The sequence below is a fragment of the Carassius carassius genome, unplaced genomic scaffold (genome assembly GCF_963082965.1).
Source record: "Carassius carassius unplaced genomic scaffold, fCarCar2.1 SCAFFOLD_60, whole genome shotgun sequence".
In the NCBI taxonomy this organism is placed as follows: domain Eukaryota; kingdom Metazoa; phylum Chordata; class Actinopteri; order Cypriniformes; family Cyprinidae; genus Carassius; species Carassius carassius.
The window spans coordinates 420,001-425,000 of NW_026775084.1; the positions used below are offsets into that span (position 1 = coordinate 420,001).

Sequence of the window (5,000 nt, forward strand, 5' to 3'; positions counted from 1 at the left end):
TTTCGGTTTTCTAAGACTGGGCATTGACTCTTTTTTTTTTTTTTTTTTTTTACTTATGCAAAACTCTTAGATAATTACTGAAAAATTCCAAAAGTACTGGGCTGCAAAGAGAGGGCTATTTAAAGATCAGCCACTATAACTGCCAGTGCATTATATAAGTAGAGAAGGAAACCTAAAAGCTTACAGCACCTGGTATTCCCAGGCGGTCTCCCATCCAAGTACTAACCAGGCCCAAACCTGCTTAGCTTCCGAGATCAGACGAGATCGGGCATAGCCATGCTGGTATGGCCGTAAGCGAACGAGGCTGCAAAGAGAGGGCTATTTAAAGATCAGCCACTATAATCGGTATTTCCAGGCAGTCTCCCATCCAAGTACTAACTGGGCCCAAACCTGCTTAGATTCTGAGATTGGGCATTGACTCTTTATTTATTTAAAAATTTTTTTGCAAATTTATTACATAATTACTGAAAATTTCCAAAAGTACTAACCTGGCCCAAACCTGTTTCGGTTTTCTAAGACTGGGCATTGACTCTTTTTTTTTTTTTTTTATTTATTTATGCAAAACTCTTAGATAATTACTGAAATATTCCAAAAGTACTAGGCTGCAAAGAGAGGGCTATTTAAAGATCAGCCACTATAACCGCCAGTGCATTATATAAGTAGAGAAGGAAACCTAAAAGCTTACAGCACCTGGTATTCCCAGGCGGTCTCCCATCCAAGTACTAACCAGGCCCAAACCTGCTTAGCTTCCGAGATCAGACGAGATCGGGCATAGCCAGGCTGGTATGGCCGTAAGCGAAGGAGGCTGCAAAGAGAGGGCTATTTAAAGATCAGCCACTATAATCGGTATTTCCAAGCAGTCTCCCATCCAAGTACTAACTGGGCCCAAACCTGCTTAGATTCTGAGATTGGGCATTGACTCTTTATTTATTTAATTTTTTTTTTTGCAAATTTATTACATAATTACTGAAAATTTCCAAAAGTACTAACCAGGCCCAAACCTGTTTCGGTTTTCTAAGACTGGGCATTGACTCTTTTTTTTTTTTTTTTTTTTTGCTAGATTATTAGACAATTAATGAAAAGTTCCAAAACTACTAAACAGGCCCAAACCTGTTTCGGTTTTCTAAGACTGGGCATTGACTCTTTTTTTTTTTTTTTTTTTTTGCTAGATTATTAGACAATTAGTGAAAAGTTCCAAAACTACTAAACAGGCCCAAACCTGTTTCGGTTTTCTAAGACTGGGCATTGACTCTTTTTTTTTTTTTTTTTTTTTACTTATGCAAAACTCTTAGATAATTACTGAAAAATTCCAAAAGTACTGGGCTGCAAAGAGAGGGCTATTTAAAGATCAGCCACTATAACTGCCAGTGCATTATATAAGTAGAGAAGGAAACCTAAAAGCTTACAGCACCTGGTATTCCCAGGCGGTCTCCCATCCAAGTACTAACCAGGCCCAAACCTGCTTAGCTTCCGAGATCAGACGAGATCGGGCATAGCCATGCTGGTATGGCCGTAAGCGAACGAGGCTGCAAAGAGAGGGCTATTTAAAGATCAGCCACTATAATCGGTATTTCCAGGCAGTCTCCCATCCAAGTACTAACTGGGCCCAAACCTGCTTAGATTCTGAGATTGGGCATTGACTCTTTATTTATTTAAAATTTTTTTTGCAAATTTATTACATAATTACTGAAAATTTCCAAAAGTACTAACCTGGCCCAAACCTGTTTCGGTTTTCTAAGACTGGGCATTGACTCTTTTTTTTTTTTTTTTATTTATTTATGCAAAACTCTTAGATAATTACTGAAATATTCCAAAAGTACTAGGCTGCAAAGAGAGGGCTATTTAAAGATCAGCCACTATAACCGCCAGTGCATTATATAAGTAGAGAAGGAAACCTAAAAGCTTACAGCACCTGGTATTCCCAGGCGGTCTCCCATCCAAGTACTAACCAGGCCCAAACCTGCTTAGCTTCCGAGATCAGACGAGATCGGGCATAGCCAGGCTGGTATGGCCGTAAGCGAAGGAGGCTGCAAAGAGAGGGCTATTTAAAGATCAGCCACTATAATCGGTATTTCCAAGCAGTCTCCCATCCAAGTACTAACTGGGCCCAAACCTGCTTAGATTCTGAGATTGGGCATTGACTCTTTATTTATTTAAATTTTTTTTTTGCAAATTTATTACATAATTACTGAAAATTTCCAAAAGTACTAACCAGGCCCAAACCTGTTTCGGTTTTCTAAGACTGGGCATTGACTCTTTTTTTTTTTTTTTTTTTTTTTTTTTTTGCTAGATTATTAGACAATTAATGAAAAGTTCCAAAACTACTAAGCAGGCCCAAACTTGTTTCGGTTTTCTAAGACTGGGCATTGACTCTTTTTTTTTTTTTTTTTTTTTTTTTGCTAGATTATCAGACAATTAGTGAAAAGTTCCAAAACTACTAAACAGGCCCAAACCTGTTTCGGTTTTCTAAGACTGGGCATTGACTCTTTTTTTTTTTTTTTTTTTTTATTTATGCAAAACTCTTAGATAATTACTTAAAAAATCCAAAAGTACTAGGCTGCAAAGAGAGGGCTATTTAAAGATCAGCCACTATAACCGCCAGTGCATTATATAAGTAGAGAAGGAAACCTAAAAGCTTACAGCACCTGGTATTCCCAGGCGGTCTCCCATCCAAGTACTAACCAGGCCCAAACCTGCTTAGCTTCCGAGATCAGACGAGATCGGGCATAGCCAGGCTGGTATGGCCGTAAGCGAATGAGGCTGCAAAGAGAGGGCTATTTAAAGATCAGCCACTATAATCGGTATTTCCAAGCAGTCTCCCATCCAAGTACTAACTGGGCCCAAACCTGCTTAGATTCTGAGATTGGGCATTGACTCTTTATTTATTTAATTTTTTTTTTTGCAAATTTATTACATAATTACTGAAAATTTCCAAAAGTACTAACCAGGCCCAAACCTGTTTCGGTTTTCTAAGACTGGGCATTGACTCTTTTTTTTTTTTTTTTGTTTTGCTAGATTATTAGACAATTAGTGAAAAGTTCCAAAACTACTAAACAGGCCCAAACCTGTTTCGGTTTTCTAAGACTGGGCATTGAATCTTTTTTTTTTTTTTTTTTTTTTATTTATGCAAAACTCTTAGATAATTACTGAAAAATTCCAAAAGTACTAGGCTGCAAAGAGAGGGCTATTTAAAGATCAGCCACTATATCCGCCAGTGCATTATATAAGTAGAGAAGGAAACCTAAAAGCTTACAGCACCTGGTATTCCCAGGCGGTCTCCCATCCAAGTACTAACCAGGCCCAAACCTGCTTAGCTTCCGAGATCAGACGAGATCGGGCATAGCCAGGCTGGTATGGCCGTAAGCGAAGGTGGCTGCAAAGAGAGGGCTATTTAAAGATCAGCCACTATAACTGCCAGTGCATTATATAAGTAGAGAAGGAAACCTAAAAGCTTACAGCACCTGGTATTCCCAGGTGGTCTCCCATCCAAGTACTAACCAGGCCCAAACCTGCTTAGCTTCCGAGATCAGACGAGATCGGGCATAGCCATGCTGGTATGGCCGTAAGCGAACGAGGCTGCAAAGAGAGGGCTATTTAAAGATCAGCCACTATAATCGGTATTTCCAGGCAGTCTCCCATCCAAGTACTAACTGGGCCCAAACCTGCTTAGATTCTGAGATTGGGCATTGACTCTTTATTTATTTAAAAAATTTTTTGCAAATTTATTACATAATTACTGAAAATTTCCAAAAGTACTAACCTGGCCCAAACCTGTTTCGGTTTTCTAAGACTGGGCATTGACTCTTTTTTTTTTTTTTTTTTTTTTTTTATTTATGCAAAACTCTTAGATAATTACTGAAATATTCCAAAAGTACTAGGCTGCAAAGAGAGGGCTATTTAAAGATCAGCCACTATAACCGCCAGTGCATTATATAAGTAGAGAAGGAAACCTAAAAGCTTACAGCACCTGGTATTCCCAGGCGGTCTCCCATCCAAGTACTAACCAGGCCCAAACCTGCTTAGCTTCCGAGATCAGACGAGATCGGGCATAGCCAGGCTGGTATGGCCGTAAGCGAAGGAGGCTGCAAAGAGAGGGCTATTTAAAGATCAGCCACTATAATCTGTATTTCCAAGCAGTCTCCCATCCAAGTACTAACTGGGCCCAAACCTGCTTAGATTCTGAGATTGGGCATTGACTCTTTATTTATTTAATTTTTTTTTTTGCAAATTTATTACATAATTACTGAAAATTTCCAAAAGTACTAACCAGGCCCAAACCTGTTTCGGTTTTCTAAGACTGGGCATTGACTCTTTTTTTTTTTTTTTTTTTTTGCTAGATTATTAGACAATTAATGAAAAGTTCCAAAACTACTAAACAGGCCCAAACCTGTTTCGGTTTTCTAAGACTGGGCATTGACTCTTTTTTTTTTTTTTTTTTTTTGCTAGATTATTAGACAATTAGTGAAAAGTTCCAAAACTACTAAACAGGCCCAAACCTGTTTCGGTTTTCTAAGACTGGGCATTGACTCTTTTTTTTTTTTTTTTTTTTTTACTTATGCAAAACTCTTAGATAATTACTGAAAAATTCCAAAAGTACTGGGCTGCAAAGAGAGGGCTATTTAAAGATCAGCCACTATAACTGCCAGTGCATTATATAAGTAGAGAAGGAAACCTAAAAGCTTACAGCACCTGGTATTCCCAGGCGGTCTCCCATCCAAGTACTAACCAGGCCCAAACCTGCTTAGCTTCCGAGATCAGACGAGATCGGGCATAGCCATGCTGGTATGGCCGTAAGCGAACGAGGCTGCAAAGAGAGGGCTATTTAAAGATCAGCCACTATAATCGGTATTTCCAGGCAGTCTCCCATCCAAGTACTAACTGGGCCCAAACCTGCTTAGATTCTGAGATTGGGCATTGACTCTTTATTTATTTAAAAAAATTTTTGCAAATTTATTACATAATTACTGAAAATTTCCAAAAGTACTAACCTGGCCCAAACC

General features: G+C 38.7%; 9 non-coding genes across 9 annotated transcripts; all 9 read right to left on the minus strand.

Annotated features, from left to right (window-relative positions):
* Positions 1 to 177: 177 nt before the first annotated feature.
* Positions 178 to 296, minus strand: LOC132135686 (5S ribosomal RNA). The gene has a single exon (XR_009430616.1). It is a non-coding gene; the product is annotated as a 5S ribosomal RNA (ribosomal RNA).
* Positions 297 to 678: 382 nt separating this feature from the next.
* LOC132136514 (5S ribosomal RNA) lies at positions 679 to 797 on the minus strand. The gene has a single exon (XR_009431375.1). It is a non-coding gene; the product is annotated as a 5S ribosomal RNA (ribosomal RNA).
* A 602-nt stretch (positions 798 to 1,399) lies between these two features.
* Positions 1,400 to 1,518, minus strand: LOC132135688 (5S ribosomal RNA). The gene has a single exon (XR_009430618.1). It is a non-coding gene; the product is annotated as a 5S ribosomal RNA (ribosomal RNA).
* A 382-nt stretch (positions 1,519 to 1,900) lies between these two features.
* Positions 1,901 to 2,019, minus strand: LOC132136516 (5S ribosomal RNA). The gene has a single exon (XR_009431377.1). It is a non-coding gene; the product is annotated as a 5S ribosomal RNA (ribosomal RNA).
* Positions 2,020 to 2,633: 614 nt separating this feature from the next.
* LOC132136517 (5S ribosomal RNA) lies at positions 2,634 to 2,752 on the minus strand. The gene has a single exon (XR_009431378.1). It is a non-coding gene; the product is annotated as a 5S ribosomal RNA (ribosomal RNA).
* Positions 2,753 to 3,246: 494 nt separating this feature from the next.
* Positions 3,247 to 3,365, minus strand: LOC132136518 (5S ribosomal RNA). The gene has a single exon (XR_009431379.1). It is a non-coding gene; the product is annotated as a 5S ribosomal RNA (ribosomal RNA).
* Positions 3,366 to 3,449: 84 nt separating this feature from the next.
* Positions 3,450 to 3,568, minus strand: LOC132135542 (5S ribosomal RNA). The gene has a single exon (XR_009430481.1). It is a non-coding gene; the product is annotated as a 5S ribosomal RNA (ribosomal RNA).
* A 387-nt stretch (positions 3,569 to 3,955) lies between these two features.
* LOC132136519 (5S ribosomal RNA) lies at positions 3,956 to 4,074 on the minus strand. Its single transcript, XR_009431380.1, has one exon. It is a non-coding gene; the product is annotated as a 5S ribosomal RNA (ribosomal RNA).
* A 603-nt stretch (positions 4,075 to 4,677) lies between these two features.
* Positions 4,678 to 4,796, minus strand: LOC132135689 (5S ribosomal RNA). The gene has a single exon (XR_009430619.1). It is a non-coding gene; the product is annotated as a 5S ribosomal RNA (ribosomal RNA).
* Positions 4,797 to 5,000: the final 204 nt, after the last annotated feature.